Below are 15214 nucleotides of genomic sequence, written 5' to 3' on the forward strand. Positions count from 1 at the left end.
TTGATGAGGTCACCCCTCAGTCTCCTCTTCCCCAAGCTAAAGAGACCCAGCTCCCTCAGCCTTTCATCATAAGGGAGATGTTCCACCCCTTCAATCACCTTTGTGGCTCTGCACTGGACTCTTTCAAGCAGTTCCCTGTCCTTCTTGAACTGAGGGGCCCAGAACTGGACACAATATTCCAGAGGCAGTCTCACCAGGGCAGAGTAGAGGGGGACGAGAACCTCTCTCGACCACACCCCTTCTAATACACCCCAGGATGCCACTGGCCTTCTTGGCCACGACGGCACATTGCTGGCTCATGGTCATCCTGCTGTCCACCAGGATCCCCAGGTCCCTTTCCCCTACGCTACTCTCTAACAGCTCAGTCCCCAGCCTATACTGGTACATGGGGTTGTTCTTTCCCAGATGCAAGACTCTACACTTGCCCTTGTTGTAGTTCATTAAATTTCTCCCCACCCAGCTCTCCAGCCTGTCTAGGTCTCTCGGAATGGCAGCACAGCCTTCTGGTGTGTCAGCCACTCCTCCCAGTTTCGTATCATCAGCAAACTTGCTGACAGTGCACTCTGTTCTCTTGTCCAGGTCATTGATGAATATATTGAATAGTACTGGTCCCAGTACCGACCCATGAGGGACTCCACTAGATACAGGCCTCCAACTAGACTCTGTCCCATTGACCACAACTCTTTGACTTCTTTCATTCAACCAATTCACAATCCACCTCACTACCCAATCATCCAGACCATAGTTTCATTATCTGAGCTACAAAGATAATGTTCACAGGCTATAATCTGAGAATCCAGTTAAATGAAAGAGTTGAACACTTCCCTGTGCATCACCACATTGAGCTGGGTAGTAAGAAAATCAGAATAAGGCTTTTTGTGCAAGAGCAACAGAATCATCAAATCTGTACTGAAAATGAGAGTAAGGAGAGAGCTCTCACATGCCAAGCCAGACTAGCTCAGAAATATCACAGTGATAATGTAAAGGACAGAGGAGAAAATTGGGCATGGTTTATGTCAAAAACTAGCTAGAACAAAATTTGTGCAGTCATGCCATGCCCTAGTTGGTAAATAGGAAAATCAGGTCCATTAATTCAACTTCAGAAGTTCAAAAATTCAGGGCTCATGGTGCCAAAGACTTTTCTGACATAAATTTAAACATTACATCACATTTTTAAGTCTCTCTTTGGTTTCCTACCTCTTTGGATTTCCTATTTACAAAATCTTCTCCAAGATTTTGTAATCTCCAAGACCACAATGACTACATTTTTTTTTAGTTAGAGCTGAAATTATTAAGAATTTTATCATTTCAAAAACTGAAGTTGTAAAAAGAGTTGACAACACAGGCTCTCAGAAGGTTTTGCTGCTCCGTAATAACTTCAGACAACAGCAGATACCTAATTCTCATCTCCATAACCCATGAAAAGCTCAGGAAACAAGTAAGATAATACTGGGTATTTGAATAATTTCTAGACACATTTTACTTCTTACACCACGGGGCAGCATTTTAACAAGTGGTTCGCATAGACATTTAGAAAATCCAGTATACAACTTATTTCTTGTGAATGTCTGGAACACATGAACCACTGGAATGGCCTACCACTGTCCATCCATCAATTTCAGCCCCTACATTAGATTATTTCAATCCTCTTGACCCATGCTATACATTTTCAGACCTTTGATGAATGTGGGAAGAAAGAATAAAATAGGAGGTGAGGGGGACGGAAAGGGAAACTCACACTTGGCCTTTACCACTGGGACAGACATCCCAAGCACACTGTGAATGGCACCAAAGCAGGCAATGTAAATTTCAGAGACCCTGAAATGATTGGTAACAGTTGCTTCCCTCACCAAGCACATATCACCAATACATCCCCTTTTCACTAGCAGATGATCAATGAAAAATGACACAGGTATTCAAGAGGTTGTCCTGCTGGGGAACCAGCGTAGAGGAGTAAGCTTTCCACAGGGTGTCTCTGACAGAGAAACAGAAGCTATCTGTTCCAGTTGTTCTTCTTTTGATATTTTCCCGAGCATCCCTAGTCCCTGGAGGCTGTTGCAACCCATCATATTTAATGCACATTAAAATTTCCACAAACACAAAGCACAGACTAGTTTTAACTTGGGCTGACAGATAGAAACAGAGGGGTTCAGAAAGAAGCCTAAGGTGTGACAGAAAGTGTATTCATAGTACCACCTGCATGTGTAGCTGCAAGGCTCATAACAATTAGCAGAGTCCACACCACCTGAAAACATACTTTAACTGCTCAACTGTATGACTTCCAAAGCCATGATCACAGGAAGCTACAACCTCTATCATCAAGCCAAATCCCCTAGCAATGCATACAAGTAGAGAAAGTCATCTCCTAGGGAATGTATGGCCTTCATAACTATAAAAAGCACCTACTCTGAATCTAGTTATTTTCATCTCCTTAATGTCCATGCAGACAAAGATGAACACCTAGCAGATGATCTCAGCATAGCACACTCTTAGTTGGAAAATAAGCAAATATATCTGAAGCATAACTTTTCCTGCCACCCCGCCTCCACATCCAAACCCTAGAAGTTATTGTCTGATCATGTCACGTTTTACAAGGCTTCACATCTGCACCAAGCACCTTTGGTGTCAAAGGAAACTCCAGGTCCTTTCTGATTCAAGCTCCAGAATAAATGGAGGAGAAAACATGCCGTATCCAGTTCAGTGTCAACTCCCAAGACTGTTTTTGCCAAACATGAAAGAAAAGTTGCACCAACTTGAGCAGATGTCACTTCTATATTCAGGGAAGTCCACAAAGCAAGAGACTGAATATGTGGGCCTTATCTCATATTGGTCTAAATCGAGGCAGATATGGAACCTAAGAGCAATGAGAAGAAATGACATAAACTTTGAGGTGTCTAGATACTTTTTTTGGTAATGCTTCTTACTTTTTGTGCCTTGACCAGCAATATTAGTCCTATCCCAATCTACAGCCAGGTCAGCAGGCACTGAAATGTGCTATTGTGGCCCATCCCAACTTTTCTACACCTTGGGTCCCAATTCTGCTTTCCCTTTTTGGCACCAAAACCATTCCTGACGGATGGTGAGAAAAGTGGAATTGTACAGACTATAAAATCAAGGATGTTTGGCCATCTCCAGCTGAAATCACCCAGACACTAACACAAATTCGCCTTCTTTTTGATAACTTCTGAAGAAATTCCATGGACTGAAAGGACCATGAAAGTCCTTATAACTCTGTCTCTAGATCGGTAAGATGCCAAGGACTTAGAGGGCCTCCAAAGTTTTCTTAAATAATGTTGCTTAAATAGCAAACTGCATGTGCAATTCCAGATGATAGTCTGTGCTCAGAGGCAATAAACAGTAATACAGAGAGTCCTGGTTGGGTGCTTTCTGGTCTGTGGGTCTCCTTGGCTGAACACTTCAGGCCTTCTGTTTCCTGCACTGTTGGTCTGAACTCTGAACTCACTGGTGGCCAAAGTGGCTATTTATTAAACCAAGCAAAGTAAACTGTAGAGAACCTGGGGGCTAAACTCTACGGTAAATGGCTTTATTAGAATGGCAAGGTGAAAAACTGTCAGCAGAATCACTTCCCATTGAAAAATCAATCTGGTCAAAATCAGAGCATTTTTCAGAAACATGCTAATGTTGAATGTGTTATTTATAAGAAAGGTTTGAATAACATTCATTAGTAACTAACAAAATACAAATCTTTCTGTTAGCATCTAGCTTTCAGTTTGCTTCTGTTTTGACATTCAATCAATAGTAACTACACACATACAGCCTGGTAACTTTAATGGTGATTTTTATTAGTGTTCTAATATCACTAAATATTTTAGTACTTGTAAATTTATTTTTTTTTTTTTTTAAGTTCTGCCTGTGGAAGAGCTTGTAATCACAAAGCTTCTTCTGATGTGGAAGGAATTCGATTCTGAAATCACTAACTAGACATCCCAGTTCCCAGACATGCTCAGACAATTCCTTCCCCATCTGAATCCCCTCACTAGGCACAGTTCTTGGGATCAGAGGAGTCAGAGGATGTTGTCCCATTCTCATAACGGGAAGTATTGCCAGAGATCCCAGTCTTGGTGTTTGTTCTCTTCAGATTCCCTCAGCTTGAACTTACACTCTGCTTTGTGGCTCTTTAATGCTGGTATTGTACCTTACAGTTGTTCTTATTCTTATCCCGCTCTTATTTTACTGACAGATGACTAACTACCTCTCTTTGTGGGGTCCAGTCACAGATCCTCTCCCAGGATCAAAGACACAAGCCTCTCACAGCACCTCCACCTCCTCACCACAGTATCTCTCCTTCCTTCTTACGTTGCCCTCTGTCCAAATACTGTTTCTTATGCATTCTTGGTCCCTGTTCTTCTTTCTGCCATGGCCCATCTCTTAATGAGTTACTCCCAAAGGCAGGCTTTTGGGTCAGAGGAAAGCAAAACCATGGAGAAAGCACAAAAATCTTTCAGCTCCAGCAGCTTTAGTTTAATTGTTCTGATGCTGGTAATTTCAACACTAACTCTCTTTCCTTTCACACATGGTATCTCATTGAGATTCAGAAATGCTGCAGGGCTAGACAGCTGCCAAGAGCCCTTCAGCGAGGTCTCATTGACAGGGAGCACATCTTTAACAGGCTCTGCAGTCTGACACATCTGCTTTCTAATATCAATCCCTCAGTCATTACTGTTGGTAACAGCTCCCTCTTAAGTGTTTGTGGCAGCTGCACAACACAAAATCACACTTTCCTGAGGATCTGAAAAATTGCACGCAGCTCTCTCCAGTTGTTCAGTTTTCTTAGAGCTGCTCTGCTCCCCCCACTCCATGGCCACCCCCATTCCCTGCTGGAATCGGTACCAAGCAAGACACACTAACCAGAGACGTCCCTATTCACTCACCCCTCCCAGGTAGGAATGCTTGCCAGCGCAGCCAAACAGTGCGGTTCTACTCCAGCTTCTGAGCAAGTCACATCATTTTACCAAGGGCGTCTTGGTCTTATTTAATGGAACTGCAAGCTGTGGGGGCAGGGATTGCTTCCCATTACAGGTGTTCCTTGATGTCATTGTATTGCAAATAAAACCAAATCATTCCGGTATTCACTACCTTGGTAACATGAGCCAAATACTGCTACTATAGAGGATCTGAACCACAACGTTCTAGTATCTGATCAGCAGTCAAACAGAGAATTTAAAAAAATAACTGTTGCTGCTTAAACTATACAATAGTTTATAAAAACAAGAAAACATGGAAATAGCAAGAACCAGTCAGTTACTTCCATCCAGAACACACTAACAAATGAGCTTACACAATGCAGTCACACAAGAAGATTTGTGTTTAGGAAAGCAACAGTTTGGAATACTACAAAATCTATTGCGCAAGGTACAATGGAAGATAACATTCAAACTTACCAGAGAAAGACTGCTGGGAAATTCTACAGGCCACTACAATAATAGCTTAGTTCCTCTGAAAGAGAAGAATGAGTGCAATCAGTAGATGAGTAGCTCAAAGTGGGTGCAACTCAAAGACTGCAGGAAAAAAAAAAGTATGGGAAAGGGAAAAAGTAGGAAAGCAGCTATTCAACAATAACTGAGGTCTGTCAAAGCTTGCAGGCAAAAGAGGACAGAAATTGTTAGCATGTTTACAGGGTCTCTACAGAGCAAAAGAAAGATCCAGCTCTAGCAAGATCAACTAGCATTGAACTATATCTGGGAAGGTAACAGCACTTTTGCAGCACCAGCCAGCAACCAGTTGTGCCTCAGAGGCTGCACCCCAGTCATTAAACCAGCCTGGAGCCAGAACCACTCAGTTTCAGCAGAAGATCCAGTGACAGTGGAGATGGGTGAGGCAGTTCACTGAGCCTTTTGAGGGGGCTCCCCTCAAGCACTCTGTAACAACACAGCTAAGTGATGAGCCTGCCTACAACCTCACGTTTTGCTCTGGGCCTCCTGCAATCCCTGAGCAACATTGGCTATTCCCTGTGAATATCCCTGTCCACCCAGGACACCAGAGTAATGCTGCCAAATCCTGTGAATAAAATCAGTTAAGTGTTACTTGCTGTAGGCGAAGCAAAAGCTCCTAGCAGGCAGCAGCAGCAGGCAAGAAAGAACGAACTAAGATTTTGTCTGTGTATTGGGCAAGGCAATATAACCATTACATCTACAGGCTGCATTGTGAGATTTTGTCTCTGTCTCACAACTGAATAAGACTGGTTTACAAAGGAACAAGCACTAGTAGATCATATTCAACATCAGCTTGGGTTCCAGCTGAATGTTTATCACGCTGCCTAGCAAAAACCAAGCTTGGTTTCTTGCTACATTGAAACTGCCTGCAGCAGCTGCTGTTCAAAAGGCACCTGACTTCCTGAGCAAAGCAAAACAACACTCTTAAAGTATTGCAGTACCTGAGCTCTGGCTGAAACAGAGAGAGGATGTAGTGTCCAGCACAGTGATATAAATCAAAACAAGGGGAGAGGAGAACTTCTATCAGTGCAGCCCTGGATAACGCAGTCAAACAGGATGTGATGAGATAAGGCTGTGCACGGCTTTGCACACTATCCAGTCAGTTACATTTGTGACAAAGGAAACAGAACACAGAGCCTTACTGCCCTAAGGAGGGGAAAAAAAATAAAATTACACAACCCAACAACAACAAAACCCAAAGGCTACTTCTGCTCCTACTAGGCTATGGGTGACCAACTTTGGGATCAATCCTGAACCACAGGCAACTCATGCACAGCTCCCACGTATGGGCTATGTCACAAGGCCACCGGCCTTGGACTGACAAAATCACTAGTGCGTGATTTACATCTCAGCTCCGAGAGAAAAGTGAGCCAGCAAGGGCAGCAGAGATTGACACTGCCAGGTTGCCCTGGGATTGAGCCACACACTGGGCTGGCCCCAGCCCTCAAAGGAACAGTGCAATTCCTGGGGAGTCACCGCTATCTCCCATGTGGGAACTGTTCCCAAAACTCCCATTCTCCCTGACTTTCCAAGACATGTGGCATGTCTTTCACAGCTTCCAGAACAGATGAAGGTTGTGGCAGGTGAAACGGTTAGCCACCCTTGTGCTAGCAGCAGCGGTCACCAGGAGTCATTCTCCTGACAACATGGAGCTGGTTAGAAAGCAACGAACCAGGGGGAAGTCCAATAATCCTGTCCCTTTTCTATCACAGAATCACCAGTAGTGTTAGCTAACATGTTTAAATCACAACTATCCCTTCAGGTATAGACGAGTGTAGACATTGACTGAATAAAATGACTTGGGTCTTCACCAAACTGAGCTAGAGATAGAAGTAAGTCGTGCTTAGCTTTTTCCCAAAGAGTATTATTCACTTAATTATTAAAGGACAGAGAACCTTCAATAGCAACCTAAAAAGCCTTACTCCTAAACCCACTGAAAGTCAGTTGACCTGAAAATCTCACCATCAGACTCAAAAGCTCCCAGTTTACCTATGGAAAAAACTATAGCACAAAGACCTAAGTGAACCACCCAATGACAAAATCAGACTGGGGGCAAAATCCAGACAAGAATTTCAAGACAAAAAAAGGTGAACTTTAAAAGTGATTTGTGATTGCAAGTGGTGTAACTTCAGAGGGGCTCATGTTTAACACTATCTGGAAACTGGGTGTCTTTCCTGACAAGTAACACAAAACTGAGGGACTCCTAATGCTCACTTTATGGTATCCAGATTGAATTCTTATTTCTTAATCCTGCCTACTGTTCATGACATCTCTCAACCTCTTGTCTAGGACTCAAGGGTAGATGTCCCAGAAAAACCCACAAGTGTGACATATTTAGCTTCCCATGACACTAATGGCAGCACTTTACATGGAGTCAAGGCAGGAGACAGGTGTTTTGCAAATCTCATCTAAAGTAGTGAAAACATTTATCTCTGAAACTATAGCCAGTCTCGAGAAAAGAACTGGCCAAACCTGGGCTAAGAGAATTACAAGAGGATAGACAGAAGCACTGACCACACAACCCACGAACACAGTCAGATTTCCACATCTGCAGTGCTTGCAGGTGGTCTGTGTTGCAGGCACGACCTGTCTGGCCAAGGCTAAACCCTTTACTAAAGCCTCAAGACAAAAGCAAACCACAAACAGACAGAACAGGTATATAAAACTGGACCTCAATTTAGTCAGCAAATTAAGCATGTGCCTTGATTTTAGTACTGGCTAGATGGGAGCTTAAAGGTGTTTGATCCTTTCGACAAACCAATGCCCAAGTAAAGCAAAGAACAACCATGAAACATCATCATATGAATGAACCCTACTCATGGCTTGCAAACTGCACTCTTTTGGGGTATTCAGAAACCACCCCAGCTCAGTTTTGGAGTACATGCTCCATCTGGAACATGGAGCAGGGGAGCATTCACTGCTTACAGCTAAGACGGTCACTTCTTGAGGGTTGACACCAAGGAAATACAGTTTTAAATGAGATTCAGTTTTCTGTAAAAGAGTCTGAAATTTCCTAGCAGGCAAACAGACGCCAGCCATTTCAGCTGGATTCCAGTTCTACCAGTTTGATACAAGAGACAGTAAAGCCATCCTCAGACTAGTGTAATTTTGAGCTCAGAACTCTTCCCTCTCAATCGTGGCATAAACACACTATCATTTCCAATCTGCTGAACATACAGGAACTTCACAGAAAATGAATTAAAAAAAAAAAAAAAAAAAAAAAAAAAGAGAGAGAGAAAAAAAAATACCAAAACCTGAAAAACACAAGTTAAACTTGCCCCCAGATATTACAGGAAAGCATCAACCTTCTGATTTATCTCTTTGCCCTTCCAGACCCTTCTCACCAGGAAGGTCATCAGGTTATATACCTTCTGCTGGATCAATCTACAGGAGAACAAGGGCAGCTATCCAAGCAAAACTAGACTCTTAAAGGGACACAGCAAACCACAGACTTGACTCCAGTTTTTAAAGCATATTCTTACAAATGAAACCCATGACCAAAAGCAGTGGAAAAAGATGCTGCTTCTCTATTTTTCAGTTAACTTACTGGGTGCATAGAAAAGTGATTTACATTGTTTTCCCTGCACAGTTATTTTCTTCTGTTTGCATAGATCCTTCAAAAACAAAGAGGGGTGGGGAAATAAATAGGATTTTATGTATTTATTTTTATAAAGATAAATCAAAGAGCAGTGAATATACTTGAAGAAAATCTCCTTATGCAAACCTCTCTTTTACACCTCTCTTTTTCCTGAAGCTGACAAGATTTTCAAACCAGAGAACCTGCCTAAATCCTGCTAGTCTGGTATCAGTGAGCTTTATTTCAAGGACCTGTTATGGAGAAATATGATCAGGTAAAATGAACTTAAAGACACATGAGCAAATCCTCCCTTTCCATTTCAGTATATACATGCTCAGTGCTCCCTTGACTTTTCTTCCTTCAGTTAAAGCAGTCTTGGTTACAAAAGATCATGCCTTGCCTGAACATCTGTCATTAATGGTTACCATACTGCTTGAAGGAAGGCACTTTGAGGACTATGCTAATTTATTTTCTCTTTGGCAATAGCAAAGCAGATGCTTTGAAGGCTTGTGTCCTGGCTCAGAAAGCCGCTGGTGCTCATGCCTCAGAAGGACAACAAAGCAAAACACCTACCCTTTGGCAATCATATTCTAACAAAGGTAAGAACAAGGTAATTATAAACCTACAACAGAACAGAAAAAACAGAGCCAGTGACTCAGCCAGTGGCACCGGGAACTGGAAAACCTGCCCCTCCCTAGCAGGAAAACATCTAATTCATATCGTGTTAAAAACAAAGGGGAGTGACTGCATCATCTCCAGAAAAAGGAGCACCCAAGGGGCAGGAACAACAACAATAACAAAAACCCATCGCCCCCAAAAAAACCCACACCAAACAAAAACCACCCCAAGAACCCAAAACACCACCTCCAAACCCCAAAGAACTCCTTCTAATCATCTAGTCTCAAATCTTGTAATGACCTCCATACATGCAAATTCCTGACCTCTTACAAGGCTCTACAAAGGAACATGTTGGGCATTTATTTAGCATGGTGGTGGGCATAACACAGAGGTTGGAGAGAGAAAGGAGCATACACTACTGTAAATCTTGATAAACTTGATTGGTCTTTAAAGGACGACAGAATTGCCACAAAGTTAGAGAATTAAAAGAACACAGTGCATGATGTAATAAGTTTAGTTTTAAAACAGCATTTACTACTCTCCAAGGAAATCATAGCTGAAAAATTACTTCTAATTTGGCTTTGGAGAGTGCTGCTTATATTATTAGAAAATTAACTAACAGCTTCAAAACTAAGTGTAATGATATATACCAATGGAATCAACAGGTACAGTGGGCATCTACTGGGTTGCTGCAGGGATCTTTGCCAGTCCAGTTTTCTTTGACACCTTAACCAAGACTGAATAAAGTTAATGTTAATGAAACTTGCAGGTGATACAGAATGAAGTTTACAAACACCAGTGGATAGAAACAACTCAAAGGGATTCAGACAGCTCAAAAACAAACAAGAGAAGCAAGGGGGACAAATGAGACTATGTGGAAAAAGTAATGCAAAGAAACTGAAGAAACAGCAATGAAATGAAAAACCAGAGATAAATCGAGGGAAAAGCCCTGCCAGAAGCATGAGCTTAAAAACATGCAAGAGTGAGAATGCTGAACAAATGAGAGCGTTGTCTGCAAAGCAAACGCTTCTACAAAACGGCCAATGTAACTTGTCTGCCTGTGCTCAGGTATCACTTCAGGCAACAGAGAGATGAATCATCTCCAACACATAGAATGTTAGATCTCACTCTGCAAAAGGAGAGCAGATAAATTGAAGAAAGTAAAGACTGTAAAAAACAATCATTAGACCTAGAATAATAGATGTTGAAAAATATTAAAAGTTTAGTCTCATTAGTAGCTTGTAAGAATGCAGAAAGAGAGAATATGTGATCGTCTCACAGAAATACACACCAAGGCAAAAACTGTTGCAGTAGAGTAAGAAAACTTTTGTGATGTTATAGTACATTGGGCAATGGAAAAATTGCCCAAGAAAATTACTAGAAGATCAGTTGCAGAGCCTTAACTGGGCAAAACAAACAAACACCTACAAATGAACAAAGGACAAATCTGAGCTATAGGGAAAGCATAATAGATCTTTTAAAAAAAGGTAACACTGAATTTTTGCTTTCTTAAGATACAGTTGTGGCCAGATAAGACAGAAAATCATTTCACTATCACAAGAGCAACTGCAGACATGGTCCAAGGAACTACATATGGTGGGAAAAGATTACAATGTTCCAATGAAAATACCCCCATTCTCCCCCCCCCGTTGGCCACCCACTAGTCATTGCACCCCCACCTCCAGACACACCAGCATTTATGTGACCATATGATTAACTGGGCTGGAGAACAGACATGGTTGGAAACTAACTTGCTAAAAGAGAGTCCTACTTTTCATCTGGATAAGCTCCCTGGCCTGGGTCAGTAAACAGCAGTGCCAAGACCCTTGCCAGCAACAAAGGAAAGAGGAATGACAGGTATGGAAATGTATAGTTCGAGGCTGTGGGGACAGGTTCTATCTACAGCAGTGCCAGCCGAAAGTCTTTGTGGACCCACCCCTTGAATGATGTGATCAGGAACCAAGACCTGAAAGATGCAATCAGAAAAGGACACCTAATACTAAGGAAGGAAAACTGTGAATGAGTATGTCACTCCAAACAGAGACACAAGCAGCATCTATTGGAAACTGTACTTTTTAGCAACCTTCTCAAAACTCTACTTACTGTATTCGAGTTCTGTAAAACAGATACCTGAGTAAGAAAACCAACAGCAACTGTGATTTTATTTTAAACCACAAGCAAGATTCGATGCCATGAAGCCCTTTTTCTCCTCAGAGCTTGGCAGTACTATTTTCATACTGGTTTCCCACAGATGTTCTGTAATACACTAATATTAAAACACTTATCACAGTAATAACTTAAAATATTTCAAAGCCGTCAGTAAAATTAAGAAATCCAAAAGATGTAGCAGGAGCCAAGACAGTGGAGAAATTCCTAACACCCATTCTCATGCACACTAATTGCTCCCAAACTTACCTCCAAGAGGATACAAACAATGAGCTGGTAGTCCAGTTTAGATAGACTTTGTCACATGCTGGAGTTTGAGGGAACCGTCCAGACTGGGATTTAGGAAAACCCCATAACATGACTGCACCTACTGGCTGGCTGCCCTTCGCTCTGCCAACCCAAGTTCCAAAGAAAACCAGAGTCCCTCAGCACGCAACAACCCTAATAAACAAGCCCGTCTGTATTCATTACAGCACAATCCAGGTTCTTCTCTGTTGTGAGAGAAAGCTATCAAGACCAAAAGGCTTTAACTGCACAGGTAGTAGCGCAGCAGCTTCAACCCACCCCTAGCACTTGTTATATACCCAATCTGCTTTCCCCTTGGTTCTGTTCCTCTTGCTCCTCCCTGTTACTCTACGCCCTGCCCTACTGCCCACTTCCTTCTGTGGAAGATAATAAAACTTCTTGAATCTACAGAGACAGATGAACAGACAGGTGAACGAACGCTCCGCTCATTTTGCTCCACAGGTGAACGAACGCTCCACTCATATAGACAGTGGAATCAAATCCAGGGGAAGCCTGTCTCTTCTGAGTAATCGGAAACAAGAAAAAAAAGAAGAAACCAAAACCACAAAAACCCCAAACCCCACAAATCTTCTCTCCCACCCAGCCTCCTGCATTTGAAAAGTATTTTGCGTTGTTTATTTGTAGAGGATTCACAGAACTCAACTCATAATATTAGAAAGTAACATGAGGGTAACTTCAGGTTAAACAAAACAGAAAAAAATAATTGGTAGATTAGTTGTGATTGATTTGGGTTTTTTTTTCGGGGTTTTTTAGGGTTTTTTTGTGTTTGTGGGTTTTGGTTGTTTTTTTTTTTTTTACTTACACACGACCATTCACCATAAAGTACTTTAAAGTCCTTAAAATACGAAGTCCTTAAAATACGTAGAGTTACTCTCCTTTCCCCTTCTACAATAAAAGCCCCATCTTTAGCATCCCATGCAAGGAATTGTTTAAATGGAATTACTTGCATAAGATAAAAGATTACTTGGGAAAGCATTTTGTTTGGGTTTTGGTGGTTTGTTGCTATTGTTGGTTTTTTTTAATTTAAATTTAAATCCTTTCCAGAGGAATGCCACCAAAACTCAACTCTAACTTCAGAATAACTGATCTGGGAAAACAGTATTCCCTCATCTTTTGGTAAATACCCTGTAACAACCCACATGCCTTCTCACGGATGGGTCTTCCTGCGAGTTTTTTGTTTTGTTTTTCCCCAAAACATCTTCCATAATTTACATGAAAATTTATTACAGAGTACTAATCCTCCTCTCTACCCTCCCCAAGAACATCCGTAGGAACGGTAGGGAAACCTATTTTTTTCCATTAGAAGTGCCAGCAGTTTTTCAGCCTATGCGACAGGCGATCGAGCTCCCGAAGTCCCAGCGCAGCAGCCCCTTCCCGACAGGGGAAGCGGCCGGAGCCTCCATTGAGGATGTTACCACCGTTTCCTTTGTACACTTGTGCCTCCTCTGTCACACATGACCGGCTCCCAACCCCTCCTTTCACCCTCTCTCCTGCAGGCACCCGCGCCCCTCCACCCCGCGCGAAAGCAATCGTGAAATCGCGTGTCCTGACCTGAGCGAGTCAAGAGCGGCTGTTGTTCCGTAGGGGCAGCGTGGGCCGGCTTCAAATCCTCCCTCTGCTCCAGGACTTTCTGCCAAAAGACCAGATGAGGGCTGTTACGGCGCGCCTGCCTCTCGCTCCCGCCTGATCCCCACCCCCGAGCCCGCAGGGGCGGGAGCGGCGACTTGGACAGGGAGAGCGGGCGGGTCAGCCTCTCGTTCAGCATCGCCACCGCCAAGTCGGAGAGACAGAAGAAAGTTGCCGGGGAGCCGCGGCCGCCCTCGAGGCGGCTCCGGGGTGGGCCCTTGCTGCTCCCCCTTCCCCTGGTCCCGCAGCGGCGGGGACGGCGCGAACAATGCCGGGCCGGGTCGGGCGGTCCTGCCGGCCAGGGGGCCAGGGAGGGAACCGGCGCAGAGCAGGGGGCGGCCAGGGCCGGTGGGAGCGGAGGCACAAAGCGCACACTCACCTGAGGAGCACAGAGCGGCCGGCGGGACGGCGAGCCCGGGCGGCGGCGGCCGGGCAGGAGTTTGGGAGGAAAAGGGAGGGATTTTTATTTCCCCTAGAGTTGGGAAGCAGGAAGTGAGGAATGCAAGGAATGAGAGTTGGTATGAAATGAACGCGGCCGAGGGAGGGGACTGCCGGCTAACGCAGGGGCTGGGACGGGGACGGGGAGGGGACTGGCGGTGGAGCGGCGAGAGAAGGGCCGAGACGGAGTTGGGAACAAAACCCAGCAGGGCTGGGCGCTCACCGGCCGGGGGCCGTGCGTGACCGGGGCGGAGGGAACGCGGGCAAGGGCCGGAAGAGGGGGCCCGCGGGGGCGGAGGAAGGCCGCCCCGCACAGGGGTGAGCGGAGGAAGGGAGCAGGGAGGTGGCGGGAGCGCCGCGAGCGGCCGGGACGCCGCTGTCTCCAGGAATCGGCGTAGCGGCGAGGGCGGGCACGGCGCCCGGGCGGTGAAGAAGTTAAGTCGGCGGCCGGGACGGGCCGGCCTCAGCCGGGGGAAGAGCCCTGGAAGCGCCGGCGCTTGGCTGCTGCTTTCCCAGGGGCGGGGCTGCGGGATTCGGCGGCGGCCCAGCAGCCGCCCACTCCGGCCGCCGGGGCCAAGCGCGGGTGAAGGGGGCTCCGCTCCCGGGCACGCATCCCCGCCCAGGGGCGCGGCTTCCCCGGCTAGCCCCTTCGAGCCAGGGAGGGCCCGCGGACAGCACTTCGAAGCCGCTTAGGGATGGGATGCGATTCCCACCCAGCATAGCTGAGCCACTGCAAAACAAAACACCACCACAGACGTGGTTCTAACAGTCCAAGCGTCCCGAGAGCACCCCAGAAAGTAAACGACTCATCCCATAGCAAAGAGGTGGCTTTTCTCGGTCTCACGATGAAGCTGCTCTTTTCCGATCCATTCACAGGAATGCCAACACGCTGTGCTAGAAAATGCTGATAGAAGAGTGAGAGCTGCACTAAGGTTGGAAAGCCACATCCCAAAACAAAAGCTGTAGTAAAACAAGTTTAGTAAATGTAACTACATCCTATTAGCTTTCTGGGCAGTGCAGCTACATCAGC

Source organism: Leptosomus discolor, chromosome 1, assembly GCF_034619465.1.
Source record: "Leptosomus discolor isolate bLepDis1 chromosome 1, bLepDis1.hap2, whole genome shotgun sequence".
Taxonomy (NCBI): domain Eukaryota; kingdom Metazoa; phylum Chordata; class Aves; order Leptosomiformes; family Leptosomidae; genus Leptosomus; species Leptosomus discolor.